The sequence below is a fragment of the Beta vulgaris genome, chromosome 3 (assembly GCF_026745355.1).
Source record: "Beta vulgaris subsp. vulgaris cultivar EL10 chromosome 3, EL10.2, whole genome shotgun sequence".
NCBI lineage: Eukaryota > Viridiplantae > Streptophyta > Magnoliopsida > Caryophyllales > Amaranthaceae > Beta > Beta vulgaris.
This window is the reverse complement of record NC_079204.1, coordinates 40206207-40216379: the sequence shown is the minus strand read 5'-3', so window position 1 is coordinate 40216379 and position 10173 is coordinate 40206207.

Below are 10173 nucleotides of genomic sequence, written 5' to 3'. Positions count from 1 at the left end.
TTGGCTCGAATCCCGATGCTAACTCCTGACCAGCAACCTGCAAAAAAGGGACCCACCCTGGAGGTTTGGGTGGTATTTCCCCCTCCGATGCTTAAGTCAGATATCAGGATGTGAAGGAACTTTGAGAGAAGAGAGAGAGGAGAGAGAATTTATGGCAGAATAACAGTACTATGCTCTGAAAAACGTACCTTTCTCCCTGAAATCAAGGACTATTTATACTGTTTGAAATGACTGTTGTACCTTGATGTCACCCTAATTTGAGAGCATTTGATTGGCTAATCAATAAAATGGTGACACGTGGCAGTAATTGATTGGTCAGTACACCTCACTTTCATACAAAGGTGCAGACTACTTTTGCTGGGCCTAAGTACAACTTTTGGGCCAAGATAGGGACGTTAGTACACTTTTCCTCATGAGATATACTTTTAGCCCTGCAGCTTTCTAGCCCCTTGTACTTTTACCCTTATGAGCACCTGCCACATGTAGGGCTCTGATGAGGCCACTTGTCATCCTGGTAGCCCTTGATTTTTGGGCTACAACATTTGCCCCTTAAAAGAGGGAGTTATTATTTTCTTAGGCGCCAAGACGGTAATCTTCCTCTTTTAACCGACCTGGAACTGCCTTTTTTCTTTTTCAAAAAAGAGGCGCCATTTTGCCGGTCTCCACAGGTCAACCCCTGAGAGCAACGGTTATTTTTTACCGGATGGGGGGTCATTTTCACCCCTCTATAAATATGTGCCTTAGTCGCTCCTGGAATCATTTTAACATTGCTGAGAAATTTTCTAGAGAGAGAGACTCTGCAATTTTTACTGAGCTTTTAGAGAGAGAAACTACTCCCGTCCAAGCTCTTGCAACTGCTACTTCACTCGTCTGAGATTTCAACTCGTCCTTAATATTCGTCAGAGCTTTCATCTACAGGTATTTTCTTAACTCTCTTTCTTGCTTTTTCACACATATTTTAAGATAATGAGCTCGTCTTCTTCATCGAACAAACCCGGCCGCTCAAGGGTTGGTACTAGCCCTAGAACAGAGGGCCTATCTTCTTCGGCATCTTCTAGAGTTGGACCCATCTTGGCCGGACATGCATTCTTTTTCTTTTCTCATGGCGGCAAAGTCAGACGACCCAGTCTTTACCTGTGCAGGGTAATCTGGCGCGCGTCAAGCAAACAGCTCGTATCAGACGAGGAGTTAACCTGCCGGCCTCCAGCTCGGAAATGGAGGCATCTACTGGACGGATTCCCGCTGACGGAGAGCGCGAAGTCCAAAGTGCTCGTCCAGCAACCCCAAGTCCTTCCCCTGAATACGTCCAGGAGGAACAAGAAATCAGAGGCTCCCCAGATCCCAGCCCGTCCATACGTAGGACGGTCTCGGATGAGCCAAAGACGGCCAGCTCTTGTAATCCTGCTAGTGATTCAGAGGAGCCATCGACAATTTCGTCTGAAATAAGACGGCGGCTAGGTCCTCTTTCTGACCCTAGATTTATCCTGGCCGATAACACTTGGCTGGGACGATTAGGCTCGGACCTTAGACCTTTTTCAATGGCTATGCCCATGCCGGGCTACCAATTCGTCCTCCCTGGCCGAGAGGATACCATATTTAGTGCCCCCTCAGGCCATTTTGCTGTTTATCGCCTGACATTAGATGCCGGCCTGCGCTTTCCTCTTCACCCTTTCATCAGCCAGCTTCTTCATTACTATGGCATAGGACATAATCAACTTGCCCCAAACTCCTGGCAAAACATCCTTACTTTTCTGGCCGTTTGTAATTTAAAAGGAAAGGACCTTTCTTTGGCCGCCTTCACCCACATTCATTACGTTGCCAATGTTCCTGGAACCGTTGAAGGAAGTTGACTGAGTGTATGCAACCGTTTTGGATTCTTGACGTCTTGGGATAAGACATCCAAAATGCACTCTTGGAAGGGTGAGTTCCTATTCGTCCAAGCGCCCAGTAAAGCGGTTGCTAATCGGCTTCGGTATTTTAGCCGATCCAACACTAACACTGGACGGATGGCTTCGTATCTGGAGCTAGAGAGTAACTCTGCCGAGGAGATGGTGGAGTACTTCCGGATTTCGGAGTATTCCATGGAAGACGTCTCCTTCAAGGGTCCGTCCAATTGGATCCCCTTTAAAGAGATGTTCTATCATGATAACTTCTTAGTCGGTGATTATCATGAGGACAGAGGTATAACTACTAAAATTCTCCAAGTAAAATTCCCGGCCTGATTATCATTCGTCTAACATCTGCTTCTTTATTTCCTTTTTGCAGATTCAGCCAGAAGTAAACTGAGAAAATCTTGGATAGGAGACATGAGCTCGTCCAGATTTGCAGATACTCTCTGGAAGGAATACAGTAAATCTGGTGCCGAAAAGAGGGCCGACACCCTGGTAAGATTACCTCTCCTCTTTTTCTTTTTCTTTTTTTTTTTTTTTTTGAGCAAAGCGTCCAAGCAATAGCTGGACGAGCTGCTTCTTTTGAAGGGCAGTCCGTCCAGATGAAGGCTGGACGAGCTGTCTCTCTGAGGAGCAACTCGTCCAGTTTGATTGCTTGACGGGCTGCCTCTTCGAGGAGCAGTACGTCCAGATGAAGGCTGGACGAGCTGTCTATTTGAGGAGCAACTCGTCCAGTATGATTGCTTGACGGGCTGCCTCTTCGAGGAGCAACACGTCCAGACGATGGCTGGACGAGCTGCCTTTTGAAGCTCGTCCAGATGATGGCTGGACGGGCTGCCTCTTTAAAGAGCCACTCGTCCAGATGATGGCTGGACGGACTGCCTCCATGATGAGCAGGACGTCCGGATGCATCCGGACGATTTCCCTCTTTGAAGGGCCTCTAATTTACATATTTCCAATCTTTCAGAAAAATGCCCCAACCTCCAAAGCCTTGGTTGAGAAGGCGGCAGCGAAGAAGCGGCCGGCTGGAACCAGTGAAGCTCCTCCTTCTAAGAAGGCAAAGGGATTCACTGCCAAGAAGAAGAAAACGACACGGCCGGTTCCAAAGGTCGTGATCGATATACCGGCCAAAGAAGAGGCCATGGAGGAACCGGCCGAGATTGGCTCTCTGGACCTGGTGACCTACGCCGGCCCTGCCGAGCAGCCTGCAACTTCACAACCTGACGAGGTTGTTGTTCTGGACGATGCAGGACAATCTTCTCAGCCGGACGCGGCTGCAGACGGGTCCGCTTTCTCTGGACCAGTAGCCAAGCTGGTAGGCCAGATGCCTACTGCCTATAGGATGGCGTCCCTTTCTTCTGGTGAGTCTTATTACTCAAACGTAGTTAGAACACTACGGGTTGGCGGGCGTCCGATGAGTCTGTCCAACAAACAGGCCGCGGTTACTCCCATCAGATGTACTGACGAGTCTAATCTTTCAGATAAAGGAAAGAGTCCAGCTGTTGACGGCTCTCCTATTCTTTCTGACGATGAATCTTCTCCGGCTTTTGGAAAGATGTTATCGTCCGACCGCGAGAAGCTCAAGCTGGAGCATTTCAAGTGCTTTCTTGAACCCTACATTAAGGGGTTGAGGGGAGCATCATCAGGGCATGTAGGATACATGTCTAAACTTGCTGCCGAGGTACATCTTTCTTTCTTTAGACGTTTATTTTCTTTACTTAGATATATATTTTGTCCAAGTTGCATTCGTCCTGACTCTTTTGTCCTCCTATTTTCAGCTCTTTGCTCGCAGCATAATAACTGAATATTGGGCGAAGGAGCTTAGAAAAGAAAATAAAAGGTTCGTTCAAGATGTGACCGCGGCTGCGGACCTAGCTCAATTAAAAATGGCCAAGCAGGAAGTGCTGCATCAGCAGTCCAAGCTGGCCTGGGAGATGCGGTCAGCCGATATTGAGTCTCAAAACAAGAGTTATCTACTTTGGCTGACTGAAATGTTGGACGAGAGAGCGTCTCTGAAATGCTACCTTCTGGACGAGAGAAACTCAGTCATGACCATGGCTGCCGAGTTTTACAAAGAAAACCTCGTCCTGAAGGTTAAAAATCAAACTCTCCGAGCTGAGGTCGCGGCCACGGTTGAAGCGGCCAAGGAGGCTATGAACAACGTCATAGATACCTCAAAAGAATGGGGTGTGCAGGCCTTTGGTATGATGGCAGAAGAAGAGGATATTCCAAGATATGCTCGTCGTCTGGAGTTCCAAGAAAGCTTGCACAAAACCACCATATCAGGGGCAGAACTTCCCGTCTTCGAAGAATCTTCTGAGGATGAAGAAGGAGAAGAAGATATGGAGGCTCGGACAAAGATGACAATGATCCTCCTGCCGCTTAATTTTTTGTTGTATCTTGGCCGTGAGCCACTTGTACCTTTTCTTTTTTGTACTTTGTTTTTAGATTAGATTGTAATCATCTCTTTCATATATGAAAAGCTATCTTTTTCAATCTCTATTGTGCTATGCTTTATTGTTTAAGACGTCTTACATTATTGTCCAAGTATAAAAGTAATTCGTCAACAAGTTTTTATCTGACCCATTAGCTCTTTCATGGACGTTCATCATCACATAAACTTGTTTTAATTTTTAAAAACCTGCTAAGTTAATAACTTGTTCGGCCGGATGCTGGACAATCATTCGTAATTGGACAAAGACTTAGTCATTTATAAATTATGCCCCTATATGCCCCCCTTCTTGGATGAGGAATACTTATATCCTTCCTCTGTTCAAGAAGGAGTACAGACTAATTTTTAAATAACTTGGACGTTTTTCTAAGAGTGATTGTAACTCGTCCATCTTTGTTAAATCATGAGATAACTTGTTCCTTTACTAAGGTTGTTATCTCTAAGTTTTTGGTTTCTGGACGGAAAGCAGGATACCAGCCGACCTTGTTTAGGAGATGTTTAACTCTTTAAGTAAACAATCGGCCAAGACATATATCTATCCATTTTGGACGATAACATGTTCAGCCATCCTCCTAATGAAAGGTGCATTGTTCTTTGCTTTTAAATTAGTTAGCTTTGACGATAATATATAACTTACGCAAAAAAACCAAACAAAGTCATAGAGAAGTAGAGCTGTATTATATGAAGTTTGCTTGACGAATAGTCAAGGTACATGTATACATTCTACTTTTTCATTGTAATGCATTAGTAAAAGATTACAACTTTGTAGGGTGCCCTAAACAAAGTATTTTTCAAAGTGTCAGAATTCCACGTCCTAGGAATGGGACGTCCGTCCAAGCCTTAGACGAAAGGTGCCATTCTGAACTACTTCGATTATTTTGTAGGGTCCTTCCCAGTTGGGGTAAGCTTCCTAACTCTTTGGCTCGGCCGACCGCTTCCATTTTCCTTAAGACGAGGTCTCCCAGCTTTAACGGACGCCTTGCAACTCTCTTGTTGAAGTCCCTTGCCATTCTCAACTTGTATAGTTGCATTCTCAGCAAAGCTTGCCCCTGACTTCGGAACTAAGTCCAAAGCCGTCCTAAGAGCTGCCCAGTTAGCATCTTCTGAGTACATCTTACTCTTAAGGTGGGTTCTTCAACCTCAATAGGAAGGACGGCCTCAGAGCCATAGACCATCATGAAAGGAGTCTCTCTGTGGAATTCTTGGCCGTTGTCCTTATTGACCATAAGACCAGCTGCAATTCTTCTACCCAAAGCCCCTTTGCATTGTCCAACTTCTTTTTAATCCCGGCCGAAGAGAATCTTGTTAAAAGCCTCAACTTGCCCATTAGCCTGTGGATGAGCTACTGCGGCAAAGTGAGCTTGATTCCTTGGTTAGCCAACCATTAACGGAGCTTCGGTGTTTCAAATTGTGGCCCATTATCAAAGACGATCGACTGGGGCATTCCAAACCATGTAATCAGTTCTTCCAGATGAACCCTTTGACGTCATTAGTGGTGATGCCTTTAATGCTTCAGCTTCAACCCATTTTCTAAAGTAGTCCACAACTACTATTACAAATTTCTTCTGGCCGGCAGCAATAGGAAAAGGCCCAAGAATGTCCATCCCCATTTAGCAAAGGGAAGAGGAAAGAGAATTGGAGTCAAGTAATTGGTTCTTGATAGATATTACCATGCTTTGGCAACTATCACATTCTTGGCGTATAGCAGCGTCTTCTTTCAAGGACGGCCAAAAGTAGCCCGTCCTGAGAGCCTTTTCTGCCAAAGCTCTTCCTCCAATGTGGGAAGCACAAGCTCCCTCATGCAACTCCTTTAAAACGTCCAAACCTTCCTTTCGGCTGATGCATTTGAGAAGAGGCCGATTGTAGGATTTCTTGTATAGAGTCTCATTCCACAACTCAAACCACTTGTCCCTTGCTTTCACATACTTAGCTTCAATTGGATCAAGAGGCAAATGGCCAGTCTTCTTAAATTCAATGATTAGGTTCATCCACTCATCCTCTCGGCTGAGAAACTTTTACCTCCCAGAAGACCGTTCTAGGAACGTCTCCTTCAGCCGAGCTGGCCAGCTTAGAAAGGGCATCAGCCTGATGATTCTCAGATCTGGGCACTTGATCTAGGACGAACCTTTTCAAAGACTTGATCTCTTCTTTGACTAAATTCATATATTTGCTCATGGACGCTTCCTTGCATTCAAAATCACCATTTACCTGACACACGACCAGCAGAGAGTCAGTTTTAGCTTCAATTCCAAGGCTCCAGCCGCTTTGACATTTTTAATGCCGGCTAAGAGAGCTTCATACTCTGCCTCATTGTTGGACGCCTAATTTAAACTTCATTGCATACTCAAACTTGTCTCCTTCTGGGGATTGAAAGATGATCCCTGCCCCACATCCATTCGAATTGAGGATCCATCTACCATTAGGGTCCAATGACGCTTTCCCTCAGCTGGATCTTGGACGGGTTCTACAGTTGGCTGGGTAAGCTCTACAATGAAATCAGCTAGAGCTTGCCCTTTGATTGCCTTTCGAGGCTCAAACGTCAAGTCGAACATGTTGAGCTCGACGGCCCATTTTAACATCCGGCCAGATGCATCCATCTTATGCAACACTTGCCTCAGCGGCTGATCAGTATAAACAAGAATGTTGTGGGCTAAGAAGTAAGGCCTTAACTTCCGGTTAGCCATCAACAAAGCCAGGCCGAATTTTTCAATGGACGAATACCTTCTCCGCATCTTTCAATACATGGCTCACAAAGTAGACGGGTATCTGCACTGAGTCTCTCTCAGCCAAGAGAACAACGCTTACCGTGAATGGAGACACGGTCAGGTAAACGAACAATTTTTCTCCCTCGGCTGGGCTGATCAATCTGGGCAACTGCCGGAGATGATCCTTAACTTGCTGAAGCGCCACCTCAGCCTCTTCGTCCATTCAAACTTGGCATTCTTTTTAATGGTTGCAAAGAAATGGTGACATTTGTCCCTGATTTCGAGAGAAACCGTCCAAGAGCAGCCAAATAGCCCGTCAATCGCTGAAATTCTTTGACCTTGGACGGCGAAGACATATTCATAATAGCTTGAATTTTATCAGGATTTGCCTAAATCCCTCTCTGATCAACCAAAAATCCCAGAAATTTCCCAGCAACTACGCTAAACACGCATTTCTGCGGATTGAGCTTCAACTTAAGCTTCCTTAAAGTAAGGAAAGTTTCCCTCAAATCGTCCAGATGATCTATTTTTTCTTTACTCTTGACGATCATGTCGTCGATATAGGCTTCCATATTTCGCCCAAGCTGCGGCTGAAACACCGTGTTGATAAGCCTTTGAAATGTGGCTCATTTCTTAGGCCGAAGGGCATTCTGAGCCATCCATACAATCCTTTCTCAGTAATGAAGGAAGTTTTATCTTGGTCATCCGGCCACAGGGAATCTGGTGGAAGCCGGAATAGGCGTCCATGAAACTCAGCAAGTCATGGCCGGCCGTTGAATCCACCAGACGATCAATTTTAGGCAACGGAAAGTTGTCCTTAGGACAAGCCTTGTTTAGGTCCGTATAATCAACACACATTCTCTAGGTGCCATTCGGCTTTGGAACCATCACAACATTTGCTACCCAATCTGGGTAATATGTTTCCCGGATGAATTTAGACTTGAGCAGCTTTTGAACTTCTTCATCAACGACCTTATTTCTGGCCGGCCCTAAGTGCCTCTTTTTCTGCCGAAATGGCTTTTGCCCTGGCTTAATGTTGAGCTTATGGAAGGCCAACTCAGGATCTATCCCAGGCATCTCCTCTACAGCATAGGCAAACACATCTTCAAATTCTCGCAGCAACGCAACTAAGGCGTCCTTGATTTCTGAACCAACACTGATCCTATTTTCAATGTCCTTTCTGGACGCTCCGGATTTAAGCAAATTTCTACCGGACTTTCTACCGATTCTGGACGTTCTAGTCACAGACTCATTATAGCCATGACCTCTTCAGACGAATGCTTTTCTTCCTTGATTGCCAAGCATTTTCTCTTCTTGCTGGGCAAGAGCATGGACGGCTTGCCCTCAGGTAGAGGTAGCTCTTGAACTTTCTCAACTTCTTGCTTAAGCTCAACAATTTGGCCTTTCACTTTCTCGGCCGGATCATCCTCCTTGTCCTTTGGACGCTCTGCCCTCTCTTTCCATGATGATGGTTTAAGAGTGGTGAGGTAGCATTCTCTAGCAGCTTGCTGATCTCCATAGAGAGATCCAATCTTTCCCCCATCACACTCAAACTTCATTAACATTAGGTGGGTCACAATGACAGCCTTGATGTGATTTAAGGTAGGTCGTCCAGAATGACATTATAAGCGGTCAAGTCTCGTACTACCAAAAATTTCACAAAAAGCGTCCTGGCAGCATCTTTTTCCCCTACCCTGACGGGCAGTGTGACAGTCCCCATGGGATGGATGACCCCTCCGCCAAAACCGATTATAGGATGATTTACCGGCATCAAATCATTTTTATCAAACTTCAAGCGAGACAAACAATCAGCACTGATTATATCAGTGGAGCTTCCAGTATCAATCAGAATTCGCCTAACCTCTAAGGTTGGCAATCTTCATTTCCACAACTAGTGGATCATCGCGGCGTCCTTATCTTCCCTCGGTCCAGCTCGCTGACCATATTTTTGGGAAAGGATCAGACTCGGCCTGGTTAGTAAGCATAACCTGACTGAGCTCCCTTAAATAGTTTTTGTGGCCGCGATTTGTTGGACCTCCTGCCGCAAATCATCTGTGCTATCTCCGTCCATCTTTCTTCCTTGACGGTTATCTCTTTTTTGGAATTTCCTTCCCGACGAATGTAGGTAATTGTTCATCTTACCCTTTCGAGCCAACTCTTCTAGTGCTCTCTTCAAGTGCTTGCATTCATTGTTTCATGCCCACAATCTTTGTGGAAGTGACAATACTTCTTTTGTCTCTGTTTCGATTGGCGTCTTCATTTCAGCCGGCGCCTTTAGCTCATGCTGATCCTTTATTTCCATCAAAATGGAATATTGATCTTTGTTGAACTCTATTGGTTCACCTGAGGCCGCCGGCTCAGACCGCCTACTTCTTTTGGACGAGGTGGTCAGAGAAGTCATTGCCCAAGTCTCAGCTTTCTTGGGGGAATTTTCTTTGGCTGAACACCCTCTTCCACTTTCTTCACTTCTGGCTGCTTTGCCTCAGCACAAACCTCCGTGGCATGGATGAAGGGCTCAGCTTCTTTCAAAGCTTCCGTCAAAGTAGGAATCTTCTTCTTAACCAAGTCAAACTTAAAGCTTCCTGGTCTCAAACCTCTGATGAAGGCATCAAGCGCCACTCCCGCATTTAGATCTTGAATCTGCAATGCCTCTAGATTAAATCTCTTCACATAACCTCTCAATGCCTCCTTAGGGCCTTGGATGACTTTACCCAAGTGTATGCTTGTCTTTTGTTCCTGACGATTAGCCACAAAGTGACTGGTGAATAAAATGCTAAGTTCAGTATAATTGTTCACTGGGTTCGGCGGCAAGTTGTTAAACCATTTTTGCGCTACCCCCTTCAAAGTAGCTGGGAAATTCTTACACCAAGTAGCATCGTCCACCCCTTGGACATACATCTGATGCTTGTAAGCTGATAGGTGATCGTCTGGATCAGTAGTTCCGTCGAAAGGTTCAATGGTCGGGAGCTTAACCTTTGGGAAAGGAGGGGACTCCATAATCCTGACCGAGAAAGGAGTTGGCCAATTGATCTGGAGTGCCGCAACCTGACCCTCAATGGGTATGTGCTCCTGACGGTACTCCTTTAGTACCGGATTAGATGAGGTGTTAGCTAAGGCTTGACGCCTG